This window comes from Heterocephalus glaber, unplaced genomic scaffold, assembly GCF_053883595.1.
Source record: "Heterocephalus glaber isolate CG9 unplaced genomic scaffold, H.glaber_assembly_v1.0 deba00000901, whole genome shotgun sequence".
Taxonomy (NCBI): domain Eukaryota; kingdom Metazoa; phylum Chordata; class Mammalia; order Rodentia; family Bathyergidae; genus Heterocephalus; species Heterocephalus glaber.
The window spans coordinates 10968751-10983702 of record NW_028258171.1 but is presented as its reverse complement, the minus strand read 5'-3'; the positions used below and the strand labels follow the sequence as shown (position 1 = coordinate 10983702).

General features: G+C 37.5%; 1 long non-coding RNA gene across 16 annotated transcripts in view; it reads left to right on the top strand.

Annotated features, from left to right (window-relative positions):
• The window catches only part of LOC147828824 (uncharacterized), a 557189-nt gene that overhangs the window by 279444 nt on the left and 262793 nt on the right, over positions 1-14952 (top strand). For 11 of the 16 annotated variants that reach the window (XR_015450074.1, XR_015450070.1, XR_015450084.1 and 8 more), the window contains one exon: positions 2608-2909. The exons of the other annotated variants lie outside the window; for them this stretch is intronic. This is a non-coding gene — a long non-coding RNA (uncharacterized LOC147828824). Of the gene's footprint in view, positions 1-2607; positions 2910-14952 lie in introns of those variants that run through there. 16 annotated transcript variants of the gene reach the window in all.

Here is a 14952-nt window from a genome sequence, read left to right as displayed (position 1 = left end):
TGACTGCATCTCAGAGCAGGTTTCACTATGAACCTTCTACACAAATGTGGGAGAAATACTGCATCAAGGTCAATGGTGCTGATGAGGGGTTTTCTATTTATTTTTTTCATATCCAGGGATAGATATTTAATAAAGTAGGATAATAATAATAACTGATCAAATCATGATAGAGTATTAGCAAGAGATTTTTCAGCCTTTGTGTGTTTCTCTCTCTTTCTTTCAAAATGATGACTAATAGGTAGAGTGTTTTGATTTTGGAATGGCAAAAATGACCTAAGTTTGATTGTGGTTGTGGTTGTATAACTCTGGAGTCCATTTATTTTATTTTACTAAATGTTTCACTTAATAATACGATTTTGGCAGAAATGAGGCTAATTTCCATTCTTCATCAATTACACAAGGAATTATGTGTGGAAATGTGAGACAGTTGGTACAGTACTTTCAAAATATTCCAGCAATATGTTAGTATCCTTAAAAGATTGGTGCTTGGCTGAACCCCCCTTTGATTTCTGTGTGTGTGTGTGTGTGTGTGTGTGCATGTGTTTGTGTGTCTTTATAAAAGCCCATGACAGCACTCATGGTAGAGATGTTTGAGCATTCCACTTGATGATTCCATTACCAAAGTTCCTTTAGTGGGAGATTAAACAATACATGGTGTTGGAATGTGTTTATAGATTTATTTCTACCATCTATTAGATAGTTATTTATTTATTTATGTTTTGGTACTGGGGATCGAACTCAGGATCTTGTGCTTGAGAGGCAGGCGGCGGCACCACTGAGCTAAATTCCTGGCCCTAGATACTGTATTTTGATCAACACAATGGACTTTATAACTAGTTTAGTACAAGTTATAGGATTGGAGTATACTTAATGGCAGAGAGAAAAACCAGTGAACGCTGTTGGAAATGTAACCCACTTTCTTTATACAGAGAAAGCTGTGTGGTGAGTACTTTTTTCATGTAAAGACATTAGTTTGGCAGATTTAGGCCAGAGTAAAAAAAAATAAAGTGGCAAAGTACAACGCGGTGCCATTCAGGAAACTTGGAACACTCAAATTCAATTAGATTGTCTGCCTTTGGTAGAAAGTTCCAAATTTCATATTCCTCACTGGCATAGTGACTGTGAACAGAAGGCAACCAGGAAGGCTTATGTGATAAGCCAATGTGTATTTCCATCTGGAGTAATATGGCAGATAAAAGAGAGACCTAGTTGATTTTCTAAATATACTACATCAACAGTCCACTACTTAGGCACTATTAAATAGAAAAATAAATATCTAGGTCACAGATGTAATGGGGGAAAAGATACAAATAAACAAAATACAAATAAATAATAATAAACATAGACAAGAGGTTTGGTTCTATTAAAAAATGTACCTCTTTTTTGAAATAAAATATAAATTGTAGCTCAGTATTTAAAATCTGCAATTACAAGTAATCAGTCTCCCAATTTGAATGTTTTCTAAGCTCATGGCTTACTGAACACGAGTTGTTAGAAGTGCAAATGGTGGTAAGTACTTGTAGCAGGTAATAACATAGTACTTCTAGATGGATGATGTGAAGATCTTGGATATTACTTGATGTTTAGGGAGATTTGTCTGTTAATTTTATGGTTTGCTGAGAGAGATGGAGTCCTGATTGGGTGGTAGAATCTTTTAGGACCATGTGATGATGGGCCAAGATAGATAAACAGTGGGATAATGAGAGACAATGAGGTAGTCAGCAGCAGAAATAATGGCTTCCTTGCTCCTGGTGGCAGGGAGGATTTGGTTATTGATGTATCTCAGGTGGAGAACAGACAGAACACCAGACACTCTCTTCAGAACAGCCTGTGGCTTTCCAGAAGGGGAAGAACTGCATGCCAAGTCTCTGTGGAAGAGAGCCAGAAACAAAAAGAAAGAAGAAATGGCATTTTGAGGAGCTAGGAGAGAATTTCTGTTTTTTTTTTATTTTTTTAAGGCTTGGCATGTGGAGTGGAATCTTGGCAGTGCTTGGAGAAAGAATGCAATAGCAAGTCTTACTGCATAAATGTTAGGCAACAGGAAAAAGAATGTGGTCAAGGTCAAAGATCATGGCTTTTGCTGATTGAGGTAGCTTGAATTCTCAAGGCCAAGAAGACCTGAAGCTATATATGTATGATATGTTGACATGTAGTATTTGCAACAATTGAAGCTCTCATAACTTTTGAACTTCTTAGCCTGTTGGATCTTATGTTTTGCATAGCACTTATCACAATCATATTATGCATTTATGTGTTTACCACCAGGATTCTTCGACTACTTTTATAAGAGCAGGGACTTTTTTGGGCTTCATTTATTTATATGTACAGAACCTGACATAGTGCATATTGAAATAAATATAGGGATATATAATTGTGCTTATTGCTGGCCCTGTGTGTCCACTATCCACAGGGTATGGGAGAAGTGTGAGGGAGGGTCAGAGAAATATGACTGTTTGGGGTTGCAATGCCTACATTTCTTTGATTATTCCTCCTTTCATAATGTGGAACCTAATTGCCTTCCCCTTGATTGTGGGTTGTTAAAAGACATTATATATTTTTGTTTATTATTTCTCCCTGTTCCATTCATTCTCTGTTTAATAACACTAGGGGAACTGACTTCCACATCCTGATGATCTTCAGGCAGCCCTGGGGAGAGGCCCAGGTGATAAGGAGCTGAAGCCTCTGCCAAAGCCAATGAAGAACCAAGGCTTCTGCCTATAAGCACACAAATAAGCTTAGATGAGCACAGGCCAGCTCCAGGAGAGTCATCAGCTGACTGTAGCCCCTGAAAACATCTTGTATGCAAACTCATGAGAGATCTTGGAGTCAGCACTGCCCAGCTAAAGTTATTCTAAACTTGTGACTTAATAAAACTAAGATAATAAATGCTTGTTGTCTTAAATCACTGAGTTTAGTGGTGACTTATTATGCAGCAATGCATAACTACTATAAGGGATAATCTGCCACCCAGAAATAGTTCATAAGACTGGGAGATTAAATCTACACAGGTAGATTCTGGGCTGCCATTCCACCACTCCCAGCCCAGAGGAAGGGGCTCCTGGGCTGCCATTCCACCGCTTCCAGCTCAGAGGAAGTGAGCTGCGCAGGCACCAACAGCACCCCCCTCCTGTCAAAATGAGAAGACACATAGACAAGTCTCAAAACCAGACTTCCAGATCATTTACAGCAGCCCCAAAGGGAAATGAGATGGAACACTCTGATACTCAACCACCTGAACCCACTGAACTGGCAACAAAAGGGGATCTGAAAAAAATGAAATCAGAAATAAATTCTCAGATAACAGCAGAGATTGTGCTCCTAGTGCAAGGCATGATTAAGAAATCTAGAGAAGAGCTGAGGAACATGATGGAATCCCAACACAGGAAACAAATGAAATCCAAAAAACAGATGCAAACAGATTTCCAGGAGATCAAAAACTCCATTGAAAGTCTATGCAGCAGAATGAGACAATGTGAGGATAGAATTTCAAATATAGAAGATAAGATTGCAATTAGTGACCAGGAAAAGAAAAATTGCTTCAAAATTATAAGGGAACATGAGAAATCAATCCAGAAGCTGCTAGATGATGCAAAGAAGAATAACATAAGACTGATTGGGCTCAATGAAGAAACAGGAGAGAGTGGAGATGACATAAAAAATCTCTTCACAGAAATAATGGCAGAAAACTTCCCAAGCAGGGGAAAAGAGCTTGGCATACAGATAAGTGAGGCATATAGAACTCCAAATAGTCTTGATCAAAAAAAAAATCTACACATAGGCATATAATAAAGATTCCAGAAACCCAACAGAAGAACAAAGTTCTCCAAGCAGTCAGAGAAAAGAAACAAATCACATACAAAGCAAAGCCCATCAGAATCACAGCAGACTTCTCCATGTAAATCCTCAAGGTAAGAAGAACTTGAAATGATGTATTCCAAGCCCTAAAGGAAAACAGCCTCCAACTCAAATTGATGTACCCTGCAAAACTACCTTTCAAAATGGATGGAGAAATAAGATACTTTCATGACAAAGAGCACCTTAGGAACTTCGTGAATACCAAACCAGCACTCCAAAGAATTTTACACAATATCCTAGGAACAGACATTGAGGATCACAACCCCAGGAAGCAAAGCAGAATGAACCCATCTGGCATGACAAAAAATTAAATGGAAAGGGGGAGAACCCAACAAAAGAAAAAGTCATGGTAATGACAAGTCAATATGTTTCATAGTCTCAATTCACCAATCAAAAGAAATGGACTGGCAGAATGGGTCAAGAAGCAAAATCCAACAATATGCTGCATACAAGAAACACAATTCAAAGGGAAACTCATAGACTGAAAGTTAAAGGGTGGAAAACAATACTCCATGCGACAGGAACACACAAAAAAAGCAGGAGTAACTATCCTCTTTGCAGATCAAGTAGATTTCAAACCAACACTGATTAAGAGAGACGAAGAAGGACACTACATCCTTGGAAAGGGAACAATCCAAGAGGAAGACATGACAATCATAAATATCTATGCACCAAACACTAGTGCACCCAACTATATAAAACAAATACTAATGGACACGAAAAGTCATATATGCGCTAATACAATTGTAGTGGGGGACCTCAACACCCCACTGTCACAAATAGATAGATCAACTAGACTCAAAATAAGTAATGAAATACTGGAACTCAATCAAACTCTTGAAGAAATGAACTTAACAGAGGCTTACAGAGTGTTCTACCCCACAAAATCGGAATACACATTCTTCTCAGCTGTACATGGGTCATTCTCAAAAATAGACCACATTCTCACACAAAGAACATGTTTAAGTAAGTACAAAGGAATGGAAGTTATCCCCTATATATTATCAGACCATAGTGCAAAGAAATTGGAGATCCATAGCAAAAGAAACTCAAAAAGTTTCATAAACACATGGAAATTGAACAACACACTTCTGAATAACCAATGGATAATAGAGGAAACTAAAGAAGAAATCAGACAGTTCCTTCAATTAAATGACAATGACAATACAACATATCAGAATCTATGGGACACAATGAAAGCAGTCTTACGAGAGAAATTCATAGCAGTGAATACCCATATTAGGAAAACAGAACAAGCCCAATTAAACAACCTGATACTGAACCTCAAGCTCCTAGAAAAAGAAGAGCAGGACAAACCCAAAACTCATACAAGGGAGGAAATTATAAAGATCAGAGGAGAAATCAATGCAATGGAGACTAAGAGAACAATACAAAAAATCAATGAAATCAAGAGTTGGTTCTTTGAAAGAATCAACAAAATTGACAAACCCTTAGCCAACCTTATCAGAAAAAGGAAAGGAAAGGCCCAAATTCATGCAATTAGGAATGAAAAGGGTGAAATTACAACAGACCCAGCAGAAATCTAGAGGATCATCAATACCTACTTCCAGAAACTCTACCCCAATAAGATGGAAAACACATAAGAAATGGACAGATTCCTAGATACATATGAATTACCAAAGTTGAATGAAGAAGACCTAAAAATTCTGAACAATCCAATATCAACCAATGAAATTGAAAATGTTATTAAAAAACTTATCAACTAAGAAAAGCCCAGGTCCTGTTTGCTTCTCTGCTGAATTCTACAAGAAATTTAGAGAGGAACTACTACCACTACTGCTTAAACTCTTCAATGAAATTGAAAGGGAAGCAATACTCCCAAATTCATTCCTGGAAGCAACCATCACCTTGATCCCCAAAGCAGAGAAAGACCCAACTGAAAAAGAGATCTATAGGCCAATCTCCCTAATGAACATCGATGCAAAAATCTGTAATAAGATACTGGCAAATAGAATGGAGAAGGTCATCAAGAAGATCATACACCCTGATCAAGTGGGATTCATTCCAGGGATGCGAGGATGGTTCAACATACGCAAATCAATCAATGTAATACATTATATCAATAGAGCCAAGGACAAAAACCATATGATCACCTCAATAGATGCAGAAAAAGCATTTGACAAAATCCAGCATGCATTTATGATAAAAACCCTATAATAAGTTGGAATAGATGGTCTCTACCTCAAACTGATAGAAGCCATCTATGAAAAACCAACAGCCAGTATCATACTAAATGGTCAAAAACTGAAATCCTTCACACTAAAATCAGGAACAAGACAAGGATGTCCACTATCACCACTCTTGTTCAATATAGTTTTGAAAACATTAGCCACGGCAATTAGAAAAGAGAAAGAAATAAAAGGAATAAAGATAGGAAATGAAGAATTTAAATTGTCATTATTTGCAGATGACATTATACTGTATATAGAAGACTCCAAGAACTCCACCAAAAGTCTTCTAGACTTAATAACCAAATTCAGTCAAGTAGGTGGTTACAAGGTCAACACACAAAAATCAATAGCTTTCCTCTACATGAATAGACTCACTGAGAGAGAAATAGGGTAAATAATTCCTTTCTCAATAGTATCCAAAAAACTGAAATATCTAGGAATCGACCTAACATAAGAAATCAAAGATCTGTTCTCTGAAAACTATAGCACTCTAGAAAGAGAAATTGAAGAGGATATCAGAAAATGGAAAGACATCCCCTGCTCCAGGGTAGGAAGGATTAATATAGTGAAAATGGCCATACTTCCAAAATTGCTATATAGATTCAGTGCAATCCCAATTGAAATCCCAGCAGCATACTTCACGTACCTTGAGAAAACAATCCAAAAATTCATTTGGAACCAGAAGAGGCCCAGAATAGCAAAAGCAATTCTAGGTAACAGAGACATGGCAGGGTGTATCACAATCCCCAACTTGCAACTATAGTACAACAGTACTGTGATAAATACAGCATGGTATTGACAAAGAAACAGACCTGAGGACCAGTGGAACAGATTAGAAGATGCAGAAACCACTCCGGACACACTCAGCCGTCTCACCTTCGATAAAGGAGCCAAACACCCTCACTGGAGGAAGCATAGCCTCTTTAATAAATGGTGCTGGAAAAATTGGATTTCAACTTGCTAAAGATTAGAACTACACCTATATCTTTCACCATTCACTAAACTAAAATCGAAATGGATTAAAGATCTAAATATTAAAATAGAAATGCTGAACCTGCTGGAACAAAGGTTAGATAGGACTCTTGAAGACATTGGTGTAGGAAAAGATTTTATGAACAAAACCTCAGTTGCCTGTGAACTAGCCCAAACAATTAACAAGTGGGATCTCTTCTCATTAAAAAGCTTCTGCACAGCAAGAGAAACCACCAGCAATGTGAAGAGACAACTCACAAATGTGGGAAAAAATCTTCACCTGCTGTTCCTGAGAGAAAGGCCTATTATCTTGAATGTATAAGGAACTTAAAAAAATCAGACCTCCCAAATTTAAAGACCCAATCCTAAAATGGGCATCTGAAATGAACAGACATATCTCAGACAAAGAAGTAGCAATAACAAATAAACATATGAAAAGATGTTCAACATCACTGGTCATTTGAGAGATGCAAAAGACAACAATGCTGAGATTCCACATCACCCTAGAAAGAATGGCTCCTATCATGAAATCAACCAATAACAAATGCTGGTGGGGCTGTGGGGAAAGAGGAATCCTGCTCCACTGCTGGTGGGATTGTAGACTGGTGCAACCACTGTGGAAATCAGTATGGAGATGCCTCAAAGAGGTATGACTGGAAGTCCCATTTGACCCAGCTATTCCCCTGTTGGGTTTCTTCCGCAAAGAATTAAAAGAATCATACCACAGTGATATATGTGCACCCATGTTCATAGCAGCACAATTTGTAATAGCTACAACTTGGAAGCAGCCCATATGCCCATCAACTGGAGACTGGATAAAGAAAATTTGGTTTATTTTTTATAAAATGGAGTACTACTCAGCCATAAAAAATGAGAAATTAGAGACATTTATAGCTAAATGGATGCACATTGAGGCCATACTCTTAAGTGAAATAATTAGGACACACATGTGAGAAACTGAAAGAGTAAATAAGGACTAAAATGTATAATAGATAAAGTGAAAGAGGAAGAAATGGGGCAAAGGGAAAGGGAAAGTGGGAGGGGTAGGAGAAAGGAAAGAGGGGAATGGAATTAATATGAGAAAATGGAAAAATGGAAACAAAGTCTTTGTAAATAAGGAGAGATGGAGTGTTTGAAGTGAGGGCAGGGGAAGGAGGAAAAATAAGAACCCAGAGAGATTATGTAAAGGTGCAAATTTCCAATGATGAATGTCATTCATATTGTATACCTAAAATGTACCAATGATTAAAATGAATACTTGATAAATGGAAATAGGAAGAAAAGGTCCAAAGGGGTAGAGGAAGTGGGAGGCATAGGGGAAAGGAAAGAAGGAAATGGAAAAATTATGAGAAATGGAAAAAATGGAAACAAAATCTTTGTAAATAGGGAAGGGTGAGGGGGTGAAGGGAGGGCAGGGAATGGGGAAAAAAATAAGAACCAAGATACATCATGTAAAGGTACAAGTTCCCAATGAGAAATGTAAATGAATTGTATAACTAAAATATACCAGTAAAAGAATTTAAGGAAAAAAACAACAGATTGCATGGGTAGTGTATATACTGTCCACATATACTATTGTGCACTATAGCAAAATCCTGGAGTCAGGGCAAGTTTATAAAGAAGTTTATTTAGCTCACATTTCTGGAGATTTAAGGGCAAGATACCTACATTGCCCAAGCTTTTGTAAAGACCTCATAGTAGAGAGAGTCATAAAAGTAGAGAATGTTTAGGAGGATGAGATCACGTCTAGAAAAACAGGAAGCCAGTAAGGCTGAAGTCCCATCTGAGGGTTTCTCCCAGTGTCCTAAGGACACCACTGGCCTCCACCATTTCTCATCATCACACTGAACTGAGCCTCCAACCCATGAACCTTTGGTGGGAAGATGAACAACATCCAAGCCATAGCAAAGGGAAGTGTACTCATCTATTTCTGGATATTTTTATTTGTTTTTATTTTCTTTTTGATCTTTTTTTTTTGGAGAGGACAGTATTATATTTTTTTCCACACACTTTGCAATGTCTAGAATTCTGCATGTTAGCAGTGGCTAATAAATGATGACAAGCTTTACATTTTTTATGATAAAGTTCTCAGGTAAGACAGAAGGCAGTTTCTACATCAAGAGGCCCTTTATTTTTCCTATTCAGTGCCATTTACATAGATTAGGATTTGTCATACTTGGGAAACGAAGTGTTATGTATGTCTCTTTTGATTTGTTCTTTACTTACTGCTATTTAAAAGAAGTCCCTCACCTTTTTCCAGCCATTTGTGCTATTGATCCCAACGTTTTCTGCCTTCCTCTGAAACTTAGTACCATCACTAATTCCTTCTTTGTCAAATCTTTAGTCTCCTGCTGCTCACTTCTCTACTGCTTATAAATATGCTAAGGACTCTGCATACCTAAAACATCTTCTCTTGATTCTCATTCTATTTACAAGTACTTATTGCTCACTTTCTGTTCATTTTGGTAATCTTGAGAGCTTTAAATGCATTGTTTCTACCTTTTTACTATTAAGTCACCATAGTTTCAGGTGAAAAATTACAACACACAATGTATAATAGTACAGAATATATTGTAATTGGGAATGTTCCAGAAACCCCAGGATTTTGATTACCTTGCTTTCTACCTATGAACTGAGCCCACCCATACTTTATTGAAAATGTTCCTTCAATAGACCTCCATAGTCCTCAATAGCCTTCTAGCTTTGACTACAAAATAAGTTTTTTACCCCATTGACGTTGAACACTGTAGAAATTTAGAATTGTTGATGTGCTTTCTTAAACTGTTCTCTTGACATGTGATGAGCACCACCTCAACTATTCCTCCATCCGGCTCTCCCTCCTTCTGTATTGGCTTCTTTTGGTTTCACCCCATGAGTGAACATTCTTTATTTTGTTTTTTTTTCTTTCTTGTTTTTTTTTGTATTAAATTCTTTTATTGGTACATTGTAGGTATACAACACAATTACATTTCTCATTGGGAATTGTACCTTTATATAATGCATCTTGGTTCTTATTTGTTCCCCATTCCTAGCCCTCCCTTCATGCCTTCCACCCTTCCCTATTTACAAAGATTTTATTTCCATTTTTTCCATTTCTCATCATTTTTTCCTTTCCCTTCTTTCCTTTCCCCTGCCCCTCCCACTACCCCTACCCTTTTGGACCTTTTCTTCCTATTTTGCATTATCGATCATTCATTCCAATCATTGATGCATTTTAGGTATACAATATAATGACATTCATCATTGGAAATTTGCACCTTTACGTACTCTCTTGGTTCTTGTTTTTCACCCTTGCCCAGCCCTCCCTTCAAACCCTCCAGTCCTCCCTATTTACAAAGATTTTGTTCCTATTTTTCCATTTTCTCATATTAATCCCATTGCATTCTATCCTTTCCCCTAGCCCTCCCACTTCCTTCCCCTTTGCCCCTTTTCTTCCTATTTCACATTACCTATTATACATTTAGTCCTTATTTACACTTTCAGTTTCTCACACCAGAGAAACTATTCGGTATTTACACATGTGTGTCCTATTTATTTCACTTAAGAGTATTGCCTCAATGTGCATCCACTTAGCTATAAATGTCTCTAATTTCTCATTTTTTATGGCTGAGTAGTACTCCATTTTATAAAAAAACCACATTTTCTTTATCCAGTCTCCAGTTGATGGGCATTTGGGCTGTTTCCAAGTTTTAGCTATTACAAACTGTGCTGCTATGAACATGGGTGCACATATATCACTGTGGTATGATTCTTTTAATTCTTTGGGGAAGATCCCCACCAGTGGAATAGTGGGGTCAAATGGGATTTCCAGTCCTAGTTCTTTGAGGTATCTCCATACTGATTTCCACAGTGCTTGCACCAGTCTACACTCCCACCAGCAGTGGAGCAGTGTTCCTCTTTCCCCACAGCCCCACCAGCATTTTTTATTGGTTGATTTCATGATAGCAGCCATTCTTTTTGGAGTGAAGTGGAATCTCAGCTTTGTTTTCATTTGCATCTCTCAAATGACCAGTGATGTTGAACATTTTTTCGTGTATTTATTTGCTATTTCTACTTCTTTGTCTGAGAAATGTCTGTTCATTTCAGATGCCCATTTTTGGATTGGGTCTTTAAATTTGAGAGGTCTGATCTTTTTAAGTTCTTTATAGATTCTAGATAGTAGACCTTTGTCTGAGGAAGAGCAGGTGAAGATATTTTCCCACATTGTGGGGTGTCTCTTCACACTGCTGGTGGTTTCTCTTGCTGTGCAGAAGCTTTTTAATAAGAAGAGATCCCATTTGTTGATTGTTTGTGCTAGTTCATGGGCAACTGAGGTTTTGTTCATAAAATCTTTTCCGACACCGTTGTCTTCAAGGGTTCTACCTAACCTCTGTTCCAACTGGTTCAGAGTTTCTATTTTAATATTTAGATCTTTAATCCATTTCAATTTTAGTTTAGTGCATGGTGAGAGATACAGGTCTAGTTTTAATCTTTGGCAAGTTGAAGCCCAATTTTTCCAGCACCACTTATTAAAGAGGCTATCTTTCCTCCAGTGAGGGTGTTTGGGTCCTTTGTCGAAGATGAGATGGCTGAGTGTGTCTGGCGTTGTTTCTGCATCTTCTAATCTGTTCCACTGGTTCTCAGGTCTATTTCTTTGAGAGTACCATGCTGTTTTTATCACGGTAGCTTTGTAGTAGAGTTGCAGGTTGGGGATTGTGATACCCCCTGCCATGTCTCTGTTACCTAGAATTGCTTTTGCTATTCTGGGTCTCTTCTTGCTCCAAATGAATTTTTGGATTTTTTTCTCAAGGTCTATGAAGTATGCTGCTGGAATCTCAATTGGAATTGCATTAAATCTATATAGCAGTTTTGGAAGTATGGCCATTTTCACTATATTAATCCTTCCTACCCAGGAGCAGGGGATGTCTGTCCATTTTCTGATATCATCTTCAATCTCTCTTTTCAGAGTGCCATAGTTTTCAGAGAAGAGGTCTTTGATTTCTTTCATTAGGATGATTCCTAGGTATTTCAGTTTTTTGGATGCTATTGTGAAAGGAATTATTTGCCCTATTTCTCTCTCAGTGAGTCTGTCATTTGTGTAGAGGAAAGCTATTGATGTTTGTGTGTTGACCTTGTAACAAGCTACTTGACTGAATTTGGTTATTAAGTCTAGAAGACTTTTGGTGGAGTTCTTGGGGTCTTCCATATAGAGTATTATGTCATGTGCCAATAAGGACAATTTGACTTCATTTCCTATCTTTATTCCTTTTATTTCTTTCTCTTGTCTAATTGCTGTGGCTATTGTTTCCAGAACTATATTGAGCAAGAGTGGTGATAGTGGACATCCTTGTCTTGTTCCTGATTTTAGTGTGAAGGATTTCAGTTTTTGACCATTTAGTATGATATTGGCTGTTGGTTTTTCATAGATGGCTTCTATCAGTTTGAGGTAGAGACCATCTATTCCAACTTATTATAGGGTTTTTATCATAAATGCGTGATGGATTTTGTCAAATGCTTTTTCTGCATCTATTGAGGTGATCATATGGTTTTTGTCCTTGGCTCTATTGATATAGTGTATTACATTGATTGATTTTCATATATTGAACCATCCCTGCATCCCTGGGATGAATCCCACTTGATCAGGGTGTATGATCTTCTTGATGATCTTCTGCATTCTGTTTGCCATTATCTTATTAAGGATTTTTGCATCTATGTTCATTAGTGAGATTGGCCTATAGTTCTCTTTTTTGGTTGGGTCTTTCTCTGCTTTGGGGATCAAGGTGATGGTTGCTTCCAGGAATGAATTTGGGAGTATTGCTTCCCTTTCCATTTCACTGAAGAGTTTAAACAGTAGCGGCAGCAGTTCCTCTCTAAATGTCTTGTAGAATTCAGCAGTGAAGCCATCAGGGTCCGAGCTTTTCTTAGGTGATAAGTTTTTAACTACGTTTTCAATTTCATTGGTTGATATTGGGTTGTTCAGAATTTTTAGGTCTTCTTCATTCAACTTTGGTAATTCATATGTATCTAGGAATCTGTCCATTTCTTCTGTGTTCTCCATCTTATTGGCGTATAGGTTCTGGAAGTAGGTATTGATGATCATCTGGATTTCTGCTGGGTCTGTTGTAATTTCACCCTTTTCATTCCTAATTGCATGGATTTGGGCCTTTTCTTTCCTTTTTCTGACAAGCTTGACTAAAGGTTTATCAATTTTGTTGATTCTTTCAAAGAACCAACTCTTGATTTCATTGATTTTTTTGTATCGTTTTCTTAGTCTCCACTGCATTGATTTCTCCTCTGATCTTTATAATTTCCTCCCTTGCATGAGCTTTGGGGTTGTCCTGCTCTTCTTTTTCTAGAAGCTTGAGGTTCAGCATCAGGTTGTTTAATTGGGCTTGTTCTGTTTTCCTAATATGGATATTCACTGCTATGAATTTCCCTCCTAAGACTGCTTTCATTGTGTCCCATAGATTCCGATATGTTGTATTGTCATTGTCATTTAATTGAAGGAACTGTCTGATTTCTTCTTTAATTTCCTCTGTGACTCATTGGTTATTCAGAAGTGTGTTGTTTAATTTCCACATGCTTATGAAATTTTTTGAGTTTCTTTTGCTATGGATCTCCAATTTCATCGCACTATGGTCTGATAATATACAGGGGATAACTTCCATTCCTTTGCACTTCCTTAAACATGTTCTATGTGTGAGTATGTGGTCTCTTTTGGAGAATGACCCATGTGCAGCTGAGAAGAATGTGTATTCTGATTTTGTGGGGTGGAAGACTCTGTAAACATCTGGTAAGTTCATTTGTTCAAGAGTTCAATTGAGTTCTAATATTTCATTACTTTTTAGTCTAGTTGATCTATCTATTTGTGACAGTGGGGTGTTGAGGTCCCCCACTACAATTGTATTAGTGCATATATGACTTTTCATGTCCATTAGTATTTGTTTTATATAGTTGGGTGCACTAGCGTTTGGTGCATAGATATTTATGACTGTCATCTCTTCCTCTTGGATTGTTCCCTTTACAAGGATGTAGTGTCCTTCTTTGTCTCTCTTAATCAGTGTTGGTTTGAAATCTACTTGATCTGCCAAGAGGATAGCTACTCCTGCTGTTTTTTGGGTTCCTGTCACATGCAGTATTGTTTTCCACCCTTTAACTTTCAGTCTATGAGTTTCCTTTTGAATTAAGTGTTTCTTGTATGCAGTATATTGTTGGATTTTGCTTCTTGACCCATTCTGCCAGTCTATTTCTTTTGATTGGTGAATTGAGACTATTAATGTTGATGGTTATAACTGAAACTTATTGACTTGTCATTGCCATGACTTTTTCTTTTTGTTGGGTTCTCCCCCTTTCCATTTAATTTCTTATCATGCCAGATGGGTTCATTCTGCTTTGCTTCCTGGGGTTGTGATCCTCAATGTCTGTTCCTTGGCTATTGTGTAAAATTCTTTGGAGTGCTGGTTTGGTATTCACGAAGTTCCTAAGGTGCTCTTTGTCATGAAAGTATCTTATTTCTCCATCCATTTTGAAAGATAGTTTTGCAGGGTACATCACCTGGGTTGGAGGCTGTTTTCTTTTAGGGCTTGGAATATGTCACTCCAAGGTCTTCTTGCCTTGATGGTTTGTGTTGAGAAGTCTGCTGTGATTCCTTTGTATGTGATTTGTTTCTTTTCTCTGACTGCTTGTAGAACTTTGTTCTTCTGTTGAGTTTTTGGAATCTTAACAATTATATGCCTATGTGTAGATTTTTTTTTATCAAGGCTATTTGGAGTCCTATATGCCTCACTTATCTGTATGTCAAGCTCTTTTCCCCTGCTTGGGAAGTTTTCTGCCATTATTTCTGTGAAGAGATTTTTTATGTCATCTGCATTCTCTCCTATTTCTTCATTGAGCCCAATCAGTCTTATGTTATTCTTCTTTGCATCATCTAGCAGCTTCTGGATTGCTTTCTCAT